The sequence below is a fragment of the Pelophylax lessonae genome, assembly GCF_965119305.1.
Source record: "Pelophylax lessonae genome assembly, chromosome: 3".
Classification (NCBI taxonomy): domain Eukaryota; kingdom Metazoa; phylum Chordata; class Amphibia; order Anura; family Ranidae; genus Pelophylax; species Pelophylax lessonae.
Window position 1 is genome coordinate 117,168,659 of NC_138770.1, and position 12,986 is coordinate 117,181,644.

At 43.8% G+C, this 12,986-nt stretch overlaps 1 protein-coding gene across 3 annotated transcripts in view; it reads left to right on the top strand.

Annotated features, from left to right (window-relative positions):
* ITSN2 (intersectin 2) overlaps positions 1-12,986 on the top strand; it is a 392,176-nt gene that overhangs the window by 134,279 nt on the left and 244,911 nt on the right. The window lies entirely within an intron of this gene.

The window sequence follows — 12,986 nt, forward strand, 5'->3', positions numbered from 1 at the left end:
CCTGATCCCATTCCGCCTACCACCATCCCTCTGCCTGATCTCATCTCTCTACCACCATCTTTCTGCCTGATCCCATCTCTCTACCACCATCCCTGTGCCTGATCCCATTCCTTCGCCACCATCCCTCTGCCTGATCCTATTCCTTCACTACCATCCCTCTGCCTGATCCCACTCCTCCCACCACCCCATCCCACTGCCTGATCCCATCCCTCCCCCACCATCCCACTGCCTGATCCCATACCACCACCACCATCCCTCTGCCTGATCACACCCCCCCCACCACCACCATCCCACTGCCTGATCCCATCCCACCATCCCTCTGTCTGATCACACCCCCCCCCCACCACCATCCCTCTGCCTGATCACACCTCCCCCCACCACCACCATCCCTCTGCCTGATCACCCCCCCCCCCACCACCACCACCACCACCATCGTTCTGCCTGATCCCATCCTTCTGCCTGATCCCATCTCTCTGCCACCATCTCTCTGCCTTTCAGCATTTCAGGTCTTTGTTAAAACAATCTTCTGAGCAGCCCAGAACTGGTCAGTCTATTCCACATTTTCACAGCTGTTACAGCAAAGAAGCCTTTCTGATTTTCCTTTAGATATAAAGAATGCCCCTTTGTTCTCTGTAATGAATGGAAAGTGAATAACTAGCCCTCTTTTGGGATGGTTATCAGAATTACCCTCCCCAAATAGGATATTGCGCTAAGAGCAAATGAAAATAAAAAAATTGAGTTCTTCTGACTGCTTGAATTTTTGGATAAAAACCGCGGGCATTAATCGTGATGCATTGTGGAATCGAATCGTTGATAGGATAATCGTAATCAAATCATGACACTAATGAAGATGCGCACACCTAGTAGAAATCGGTACCCTTTTTTTTATATAACACAGCCACAGGTACACATAATGTTTTTTTCAAGAGGGATTGTATGGCTTATACTGTAGATATGAAAGCAGCAGGAGGGAGGTGGGGGCTAGGGATTGGACGGAGCTAACAGGCAGGAGGGGGGAGAGCAGAGAGGAGAGCTGCAGATGACGGAAGCACGTAAACTGACGACAGTGTGAGGGCTCAGCAGCCATGACAAACCGTGGTCAATTTACAGGGAGGAGGGCATAGTCTGGCAGAATCAGCCAGGTTTTTTAGGTTATACAAGGGGCCAAATTACACAGCACAAGCACTGCGCTGTAATTAATACTTGAAGGGAACATGGCTTAAAAAAAAAGCCATGTATTGCATATGTGATTAGGCGCTTCAAGCGTTTGAATGTTAATAAATTACCACTCAAACTCGCCTAAACGCTTCTAGTATTTAGGTGCTTTTACACACAATTATGCCCTGTACACACGCATCGATTATTGGCCGGGAATTTTCGGCCAACGTCCTATCGGCCGTTTTTCGGCTTGTTAGTATGATGCTTCCGACAACCGACTCCGACTTTTCGGCTGAAAAAAATCTGGTGTGCAGGCTATAAAATTTTTGTTGGCCAACAACACAACGGCCGATTTTCCGTCAGTCAGTACAGATTTCGGCAGACAAAAAATCTGATGAGCAAGACTGGGCATGCTCAGAGAAGAAAAAACACACGGAAAGTAAACCATCACATGACATCGAAGTAGATTTTTGTTGGCCGAGAAAATTCGTGTGCAGTCTAGGCAAATTCCAACCAACAAAACACCACTCTGGACAAAAGTCGGACGATCGGTCGGCCGATAATCGTTGCGTGTGTACGAGGCATTAGGCTCTTTCAGCATTTTTTTCTGCTCTATTTCCTCTCTTGAACACTTTTACTTTTTGTTTTTTTTTTTTTTTTTTGGTTGTAAACACTCCTCATCTAATATGCCGGTAAAATGTGTGCATGGACATAGAGGTGCTTCTACAGGCTGAAATAATTCACACCAAACTCCTGTAAAAGTGGCGTTTTTAGGCCCAATGTGCTTGAGGCCTTAAAATCATTCTACAACCAGAATTTTTAGTTTTTTATAGAATTCGGAAACCCAAATCACTGGGATAGGTGTCCCCAATGGAATATTAACACTCCTCTCTTGTACTGGTGACAACTTAATAGGTTTGATTTCCCATCACTTTCCCCATTTACCTATACCGAGAGGGTACCTATGCAAGAACAATTTTTGAGCCTCCCCAAACAACTAGCTTCCCAAGTATAAGCATTTCTTCAATGTGCATAGATGGATTAAGGTAAAGCATGTAGTCTTTGCATTGCCCTAAACGTTCAGCTGTGGTCAGACAGAGAACACCTCCCTCCCTACCAATCCAAATGGTGTCAAAAAGAAATAGGAAAAGCTTTGCACACTTTTTAATGCTGGTCAGGCTGAAGGTGAAGAAAGTGCCCATTGCCCAATTCTACCTGGGTATTATAAACCATAAGAGGTAGGACATTATGAAAACAATGCTTCCTGCTTCTCAACTGCAATAAATGTGAGCATTGTCCTGGTCCAAGGGAGCCTAATATTGAAAAAACCCACATCCAACATAAACTGGCCCTTGAGTCTCCAAGGGCCTTTGTGCAGTTGCACAGTCTGAGCTGCAAGCATTCATCAGTTGCTGAAGATTTTTAGTACATAATGATCCTGCTCCCAAGTCCCACTCAATCCTCAAACTCCAAGTCCTCTTGCTTCCCTTAGTCCTGAGGGGGGAGGAGGCCCCTGGAAATGCAGAATTAGCTATTGGGTTCACATTTTTTGGAATTAAACCTTCTGTTTGGTTTTTAACATTTCAATGTGAGGCTTTAAATCTTTGATTCAACCATTATCCGGTTGCCGACTGCGCACAGTATATTTACTGCGGCAGTCGGCCCCGGCCAGGCAGAGTGACATAGGTCTACGTCGCTCGCCTGTCACTCCTTCTAGAGCCAATAGCGGGCGGGCGCGCGCCCGCTGAGGCTCGTTCACGGAGGAGTGCGGGAGTGTGACTGGCGGACCCGATGTCCGCCGGTCACACTACGATCGCCGGTACAGCGGGAGAAAGACAGAGCGGCTTATGTAAACAAGCCGCCTGTCAGTTCTCCCTGTGTAAAAGTGAAGATCAGACAGTTCTACTATGTAGAACTGTTGATCTTTGTTTTTACACTAGTAGACCTGTCCCTGCACAGTTAGAATCACGCCCCTAGGGCACACTTAACCCCTCCCTGTCCAATACTGTTAACCCCTTCCCTGCCAGTGTCATTTTTGCAGTAACAGTGCATATATATAGCACTGATTACTGCAGTAATGTCACTGGTACCCCCAAAAGTGTCAAAAATGTCAGTCAAGGGTCCGATCTGTCCGCCGCAATGTCGCAGTACCGCAAAAAAAAATCGCAGATCGCCGCCATTACTCGTTAAAAAAAAAAAAAACACCAAAAATGACAAAAATCTTTCCCTTTGTTAGTAAACGCGATAACTTTTGCGCAAACCAATCAAAATACGCTTTTTGCGATTTTTTTTTTTTTTACCAAACATAGGTAGCGTAAAACAAATTGGCCGAAAATTTTAAAAAATTTTGATTTTTACATTTTTTTTGGGGGGAATTTTATATAAAAAAAAAGTGAAAAATATTGTTGTTTTTGCAAAAATTACGCTCTTTTTTTGTTTATAGCGCGTGATCAAAATATCGCACAGGTGATCAAATACCACCAAAAGAAAGCTCTGTTTGTGGGAAAAAAAGTACGTGAAATTCGTTTAGGTACAGCGTCGCACGACCGCGCAATTGTCCGTTAAAGTCACGCAGTAAAAAATCGCAAAAAAACCCCTGGTCTTTTAGCAGGATAATCCTCCGGTGGGAAAGTGGTTATACTAATTTCAGGTTTCCTCTGGATGTCCCTATGTGTATGGAAGCAGCCTACATACACATCACTCAGATGCCCCAGTAGTAGAGTATTGTGACAATACCATTTATAGGTACTGAGTAAAATCCACCTAGGGTCCCAGCACCTTACAATCTTTCATTCCTGATATTTGTATAGGAGCTTTTATTTTTTATTTTTTTTTTTTAGCTCCAATTAAAAAAGAAACTGATCCTGGGATCTTACTCCTAGATTCCTTGAAGTATAGCTAACTAGTGCTCAATGCAGCTTCTCACCATCTAAACAAAACAGAAACCTTGTTTTTAGGTCGACTTGCCTTTTTAAAGGAACATGAAACCTAAATCACTACTTAATTTGTATAAAAGAGCAAGTAATAAAGCTACATGTATATGCCAGATTTTCAGGGGCTTTTCATCATTCTGATGCTTGGGGAATAAGAAGCTGAAATTCTCTTGGGCTCGGCTGTTCTGAAACTTTAATCTTCGTATTAATATGCATTTCTCTAGCGCTCATCGACAGACGTAGTCCTCGGTGATACACCACCTTCGGGTTATGTTACCTCCGCAGGAGCAGGACTAGACAGGAAATTAAAAAGCTCTGGCCACACCCTAGGGGCAGTCCCAGAGGGTATATCCTCTCTCTCTCTGCCTCAGCAAATCAGTTATTTTCTGTCTAGTTAGGAGTAAGGACCTAGATACCTTGCTGGGATCTTCGGTCCTGGCAAGATTTTTTTCTTAAAAAGATTTTTTAGACAGCTTTTTTCTCCAGTGTTCCTGTGAGATCTTCAAGCAAGAAAGCTGAACTGGGCGACGGGCTGGATGTTGAGATCCGGTGGTCACCCCAGTTCAGCCTACGAGCGCGTGCAGGCCATAGCTCCGCGCTGGGTCGGCCGCGACAAAGTCCCATTAAGGGACTGACCCCGCGAGTTAAACGTCTCGCTGAAACGCCAAAGACCATGAGTCACGGCGTCCGTATTGGTCGACAGCCCTCCCGCCCCGGTGGAGAGGGGTACTGTCAGGAGTTGGTGCCCGCCTGGTTCCGGTATGGTGAGTAGTATGTTCCCCCTTTTTCCCTGACGGGTTTTGTGGTGAACGCGGGCCCCTCTCTGTATGGTAAGAAAGAGTCCTTTCTATCCTATTACATGTCACAAATCCTCCTACTTTGAGTGTGATTTATGTGTGCAAAAGCCAGGAGGCTTGGCTTGGGAGCTAACAATCTATTGTATACATGTTTTAAAGATGTAATCTGTGGCATTCTGGGAATCTTATGGGTTAAGTATAAGCTACCTACCAGTCAGAAGCCACGGACATGTAGACTGCCTTCCAAATCAGATCTCCAGCTATTTAGCAGGCCTCCCGAACGGCCACGCGGTCCGCCAGGGCCGGTACCGCCAACCACGCATATCCCCATGCAGAGAGAGTGTTGTGTGCCCTGCAGCACACCGCTATTCAGTTTAGGCCGCCACCATTTTTTTTGCTGGATCGCACGAGCCGCCATTTTGGCGTAGCCTCGTGTCTCCAGCATGGGGGCGGCCATGTTTGAGGTGATTCTACACCTCGTGGAGCTTGGGGGAGGCGCCGGAAGGCGTGCAGAGGGGCGGAGCCGCCTCCTTTCTTCCTGTTCAGCCAAAAGACTTCCTGTTTTGTCAAGACAGCGCTGTAAGCTGTTGCAGTTTAACTCTGAGCATCAAGTGGTGAGCCTGGGGGTCTATCTCTCTCTCTCTCGATCGATAGGGATCCCTAAGCAGGTAACACTAAGGGGCTTTTTTTGTGGCGCTGGGGGTCAGAAAAAAGAAAAAAAAAAAAAAAAAAAAGTTTTTTTCTTTACTTTTGAATTATATTATCCAGGAAGTAACTGGAGTTATTATGGACCCTGCCACACATATTCCCCCACCTGTTTCCCTCGAGGGGGCCTCGGGACCCGCCGGTGCACAGAGTATAGAGTCATTTACAGCAATTTTGGAGTCTATGGTGGCTCGGGTGGAGGCGGCCTGTCAGGGACGGGGGTCAAGGAAGCGACCCCCGCCTACCCCTATACCATCTGACACCTCTGACTCAGATTCAGAGATGGTCACGGCAGTTGCAGGTTCCTCTGCAAGGGCTGTTATCCCAGGTAAAGCCCCCTCAGACAGTGAGGAGGACGCTTCTTCTCTTGCTATAATTCAGGAAGAAGCATTGGTGGACGCACTAGTTGTGGCAGTGCAAGAAACCTTAAAACTTGAGGCTTTACCGGCAGAGGCAACTGAAACAGAAAGGCCTTTTGGGACTAATAAGCCCATCAAGACGGCGAAGGCTTTTCCTGTACCTAAATGTTTTGGTAATCAGATTAAAGGAGAATGGGAGCATTCTAAACGTACCTTTACTATTTCCAAGCGTATTGCTAGACGCTATCCGTTTGAGGAATCCATCATTAAGAAATGGACGGTACCACCAGTCGTGGATCCGCCTATTTCCAGGCTGAATAAAGCCACGGTTATTCCAGTGGAGGACACTTCGTCCTTTAAGGACCCGGTGGATCGAAAGATAGAAGCAGAGTCCCGCACTATCTTTTCTCTGATAGGGTCAGCATTTAGACCAGTAATCGTTATTGGTCTAGTTTCCCAGACACTTACGGAATGGGCGAAAATGGTACGCCAAGATCTTAGGGGAAAAGATATTCCCCAGGAGACTTCTGATTTGATGGAACAGATCATACAAGGGCTACGGTTTATCTGTGACGCAGCCTTGGACACTACTCCCCTATTAGGGCATGCATCTAAGTTAGCAGTGATCCTCAGACGTGTGCTGTGGTTAAAATGCTGGTCAGCTGACCTAGGTTCCAAAAAGACCTTGACCAATCTCCCCTTTCAGGGGAATCGTCTATTTGGAGCCAACCTAGATGAAATCATTAAGGATGCCACTGGGGGCAAGAGCACTTTTTTGCCACAGGCTGCAAAAGCTAAGGGACCTCGCAACAAGCGAGGACCTTTCTTTACCGCCCATAAAGGGCGCCCGGCTGGTACTAGCGGGAAAGGCAAGACTCCTCCAGGAGGGTTCAAGAAGGGGACCAACCCAGCCAAACCCGAAGCAAAGGAGTACACAGCCTGAAGGTGCGCCCCCACCCGGTTTCAGGGTGGGGGGACGTTTTCACCGGTATTCAGGACATTAGATCGAGCATCAACCACTACTACCGGTGCGATTCTTCCCTTCCAACATTTAAGTACCACAGGAAGCGGTAGTTACCGTTCCCTGAAAAGATCTTTTCCTTTACCTTTTCCTAACATTAGTCCCGATACCTCACAGGAATCGGATCTGGTTGACCAGATAGGCCAAGTAGCCTCTAGTCGGGTGACTTCGGTCCCTGAGGTTCAACCAGAAAAGATCACCTTTCCTGATAACCATCAGGTATCTGATAAATGTGTGGGAACAGAAAACGACCAGACTTTCTCGGATGGTCGGGGCCAGATAGCTCTAGGGACGCCTGGTTCAGATCCTATCAGCGCCAGTGGTCCTAGAAATTCTAGGCTGGCCTCCTCAAGCCGGCCTGGCCGACTTGGACATGTTAGTCGCAGACGTTCCGTGGGAACTTCGTCTCAGGGAGTGTCTGTGGTCTCAAGGACCAATTTACCTTCGTGCTTTACAGTCGCTGGTTTTAATGGCCTGGCCATTGAGACCCAAGTACTGAAGGACAGAGGCTTGTCTACTTCAGTCATTCCTACCCTTATTAAAGCAAGGAAAGCGACTTCCAGCAAAGTCTATTATCACACATGGAAGTCTTATATTGCGTGGTGCGAATCTTTAGGATTTCCTCCACGTACCTATTCGGTGACTCGAATATTGGCCTTTTTGCAACAAGGGGTTGAGCAGAAGCTAGCCTTGAGCACCATCAAGGGTCAAGTTTCAGCATTAGCAATCATCTTTCAGAAGCCTTTAGCTACCAAATCCTTGGTGCGGAATTTCATCCAGGGGGTGCGGCACCTGGCTCCTCCAGTCCGCGCGCCCTTACCGCCCTGGGATCTTAATTTGGTTTTGTCGGTTCTACAGAAACCTCCCTTTGAAAACATCAGGGAGATTCCCTTGCTTACTCTATCCCAGAAGGTGGCCTTCTTGGTGGCTATTACTTCTGCTCGCAGGGTGTCAGAACTGGCTGCATTATCATGCCAGTCACCATACTTAGTGATTCATAGGGATAAGGTAGTACTTCATCCTAAGCCATCTTTTCTTCCCAAGGTGGTTTCAGATTTTCATCTGAATGAAGATATTGTACTACCTTCCTTGTGTCCTCAGCCCAAGCATCATCGGGAACATGCGTTGCATTCCTTAGATGTGGTTCGGGCAATCAGGGTATACCTGAAAGCTACGGAATCATTCCGTAAGACGGATTCACTTTTTGTGATCACGGATGGCCCCAGAAAGGGTTTGCCTGCATCTGCCGCGACCATTGCCAAATGGATTAGACAAACGGTGGTACAGGCTTATTCTATTAAGGGTCAGAGTCCTCCGTTCCCTGTTAGGGCGCACTCCACTCGAGCGCTCAGTACTTCCTGGGCCTTTCGCCATCAGGCGTCAGTGGTCCAGGTATGTAAGGCGGCCACCTGGTCGTCGGTACATACCTTTACAAAATTCTATAAAATTGATGTGACGGCATCGGCGGATGCCTCATTTGGCCGCAAGGTTTTGCAGGCCGCAATTTGAGGAGACCGGTGGTCTACCTCGAGGGTTTTTTTCTGTTTGAAAAAAAAAAAAAAAAAAATTTGTTTTCTCTTTTTTTTTTTGGTTGAGTCTCATCATTAAGGATGAGCATTGTAAACTTCTAGTTGGCACCGGTTGGGCCTTCTAGATTGGGATTTGATTTCCATTTTCCCACCCCTCAGTTGTGATACTGCTCTGGGACGTCCCGAAGGTGGTGTATCACCGAGGACTACGTCTGTCGATGAGCGCTAGAGAAAAATGGATTTTTGTAAAATCTTACCGTAAAATCCTTTTCTCTTAGCTCATCGACAGACGTAGTCCCCGTCCCTCTGTTTTGGAGTTGGGTTGGGTTAAATTCTCTAAGCACTGCTTTTTCACATAACTGATTTGCTGAGGCAGAGAGAGAGAGGATATACCCTCTGGGACTGCCCCTAGGGTGTGGCCAGAGCTTTTTAATTTCCTGTCTAGTCCTGCTCCTGCGGAGGTAACATAACCCGAAGGTGGTGTATCACCGAGGACTACGTCTGTCGATGAGCTAAGAGAAAAGGATTTTACGGTAAGATTTTACAAAAATCCATTTTTTTCGCTCAGCAGATACTGGCGATCACATTGATATTTGATTTATTACATGTTTAATTCATGAATATTCTTACATGTACCACATTCATTATTTACATCAGTGTTTGTGGGATTAGTTCTGTGCTGCGGATAGTACTGTGCTTTTCACATTTTTATTGTAAATGTTTGCTGAACCCCCATTTTTCATTTCACTTTGTAGTTTATTGTCTCTCTAAAGTGAACCGTACATGTAACCAAAAATAATAATCCGCATTTGTAAAGTAGCTTATGTGTATAAAATGCATTTTCATGTCCAAAGAATTTGGCTCCATCCCATTACTGTAACAGACTTGGCTTGGCATTCATATAATGCCACAATGTTGGGTATTATTATTATACAGGATTTATATAGCGCCAACAGTTTGCGCAGCGCTTTACAATATGAGGGAAGACAATGCAGCTACAATACAATTCAATACAGGAGGAATTAGAGGGCCCTGCTTGTTGGAGCTTACAATCTAGAAGGGTACAGCACAGTTTAACAGAGTTCCTGGTTGGGTCCTTCTACCCAGTTGAATATAGTCAGTGTACCTAAAGAGCAAAAGAGGTTGACTTTTTAGTCTTGCGACCCTTAAACCACCTTAATAGTGCCCATAATTCTATTGGAATTGCTTTGCTTAATAAGTTAAATAAAATGTAGGTAAGTGGGAGTGTTTCCATTTATTCTTCCATTGTCATACTGAGATTGTTATATTTATATAGTGCAGACCAAATATATGATCATTTAAATTCACTATCCCTTTACGCTGTATTTTCCTCGAAAAGCAAAAATGCTTGGTAAATACCACGCAAAACAGCATTAAGGTCAGTCAAATAAATAAATGCATGAATTAAATAAGTATTGGCTCAGGCATGCAATAGTTAAATGTTTTCATTTCAACTGGTTGCCAAGGAGCCGGTACCCTTAATGACTGGTTAATAAGCTGGTTAATATGGAGCTGGTGTCCTGTCGATTACTGCAGATTTTCAGATATGCCTCCAACAATCTGAGCATTAGTGACGCCACTCCAGCTGATCTGCTCATTAGTGAAGTCTCGCACAGTGAGAGCGAGGCATTCCGTGCTTTGCTGATTGTTGGATAATGCCTCCAACGATATTCGCATGTGCAGTGTTGACCTCACGCTAGCTGATCGGGAGATCACCTGGAGTGACGTCACTACTGTGTATGCACAGATCGTCGGAGGCATTATCTGACGATCTGCAGTGATCGACAGAACACCAGCCCTCGTTGCGTCCTCAACAACCATGACTCATCTGGTGTCGGTGAGGAATCATGATTGATGCTGGATTTACTTTGGGGGACATTTATTTATTTCATTTTTTTTTGGCCTTTTTTAATTTAGGACTTGTCAAAAACTGTCTTTGTTTTGATTTACTCTGTCCATGTTTTTGTGAATGAGAAGGGGTACTATGGAATCCTACTTATTAACATGCAGGAGGTTGGATCTGGGGGCATCCTTGTTAAAGGGTTTGAAAGAAAAAGGGAAGTGATTGGCGCTGCCTGGTGGGGTGCTTGAGGGATAGGATCTTACTGTACTGATGGTAGGGTGTTGTATGGAGATCTATAGGAAAAACCCCTGGTAAGATCTATGTATAATATGTTTGGATAATTTGGTGTAGCAAATATAAATCAGGGCAGGTTTATGCATAAAAAAACATCAGATAAAAACTTGTTCAAAATATATCAACAAAAATATACCATAAGTGCAATCGTGCAGGAAGGTGCAAAAATGAGTGGCAAATGTGAAGTAATAAAAGCAATATTACAATGATTGAGTTCAATAAATAATAACCAGTGGTAAATTAACATCCATAAAAATGACAATCGATAAATATAAGTGTATCAATAAATATAAGTGCGAAAATAAATATATATAAATGACTACCAATAAATAAGTGAGTGCAAAAGTGCAAAGTACTCTTAAAACTGAAAATAAAAGAATATGTATATAAATAGCAGTATCAAAAAAAGTGTCCGTATAATTAATCCAATAAATAAGTCCAAACGCATGTGCAGTCTCGGTGACTTTGAATCCAAAAGGAGTCCTATATAAGTGCAGTCCGTATATGGTGATACAAGGTGCTCCTTTATCTATGCCCAAAGTGTGGTGGGTGGGCGGAAAGAAGAAGTGTTCCCCTGAGCCTGGGGTCCTGCGCTTACCAGATTCCCTTACCCCTACAGGGGTGAACAGCGGGTCGATTATTAGGGGATCGCTCCCACACACTGGCAATCAGGATGTTCCCAGGTCTCGGTTCCTCTCCTTATTGGTATGTAGATGTCACCTCAGTATATGTATATGGAGGTCCAGTGCAGTACCGGGTATATGGGAGAAAAGGGAAGGAGCCTCCAATAGTGTAGTATAGTTTGTAAAAAAGCTTTATTCAAGTAAAAGTCAAGTACTCGCATATTATAAGAACGAAATGTATGCCCGTCTGGCATAGGACCCGCAACTTCCTCTTTTGCGGTGCACACTGAGAGATAGCGTGCGTCCCAACCGCCGGATGTGCATTCCAAGCCTCGGGTGTGTAAGACGGAAATGACGTGGTCACGCTCTCTACCGGTTTCGTCTGTCTGACGTCATCTGGAGAAGCGCTGGCCACGTCTCCTCCGCCTCCTTATGTATCGTGTGGTTACCAGGCAACCCGGTCCGGGAGTTTTGTATTTAATTCATATGGCCAATCCGGCTGTAGTGTGTCAGTAGTTGCTAGGTAGAACGGGTCTATTCTAAAGACTATGTGCTTTAACCAATCCAAAAAAATAAAAGGCTGTATGTTTAACCAATCAAAAAATAATAATGATAGGGGGATTTTGGTCATCAGAAGTTGCTGGGCGGAAGTGGTGTATTGACTGGCATGGGAGAAGGCTTTAGAGGGATAGGATGTTACTTTTATGTACGTGTTTCTCACTCAGTAAATTATGTCAAGATAAAAATAATGATAATGTTGTCCGATTAAAGGAGGAAGATGTATGACTAATTAATATCGTTCATGAACAGAAAAAATATATTCTTTAACAGGTCGCATAAAGATAAAATCATATATAGGTAAGGGAAATGTATATTTAGGGGTGTATTCAGCGGAAAATTACAGCTTAAAAATATTTTAAAATTATAATAAAAAATCTTAAAATAAGTATTATTGCCTTAGAGATGAATTGCTCATAAAAACTAATTTATGAGATTCCTTCTTATATGCCAGTGTAGTTATAAAATTTGTGGGGATGAATTGATAAATAAATAATGTATATATATAAAAAATATAATAATGTATATATATAAAAATGTATATATATAAAAAGGAATTTGTGGAGTTTACATGAGGGGGCATAAACTTAATAGTCCATTAAGTGCCATGGTGTGTTACATATGTTTAAGAAATCAAAGCATATAAATATAGATGCATGTTTATATGTGTGATACAAAGGCCAAGGTGTAGAAAAAAGCAAAAATGTGGATAATGGGGTGCACTGGAGGAGGACTAGAAATGAGTGTAACGGGACATAGGGGAAAACTACTGAAAGAAATGAATTGAAATAAGGAAAGCTTTAAAAATTATTAGTGATATTAAATAAATCGATACTTGACTGTTAGGCACAAACAATCATAATATTGCCCATACTACTCAAACAACATATAAATCCTATATATTATCTAAACCAAATATTCTGCATATAAATAAAATATGTTGCATATAATGCTTATGAGACCCTCAGGTCCTCTTAATTTTACAAATTCGGTGATCAATTTGCTATACCTAATGTACTGTTTAGGGTTAGGATAGGATATAGGCCTATCCATACTTCTAAAAAATAAGATAAATCTGCTGTACTTTTGTGCCACTAGGTCAATGTATTGATGCCTGACTCTTCTTTCTATTCTCTTTCATTATC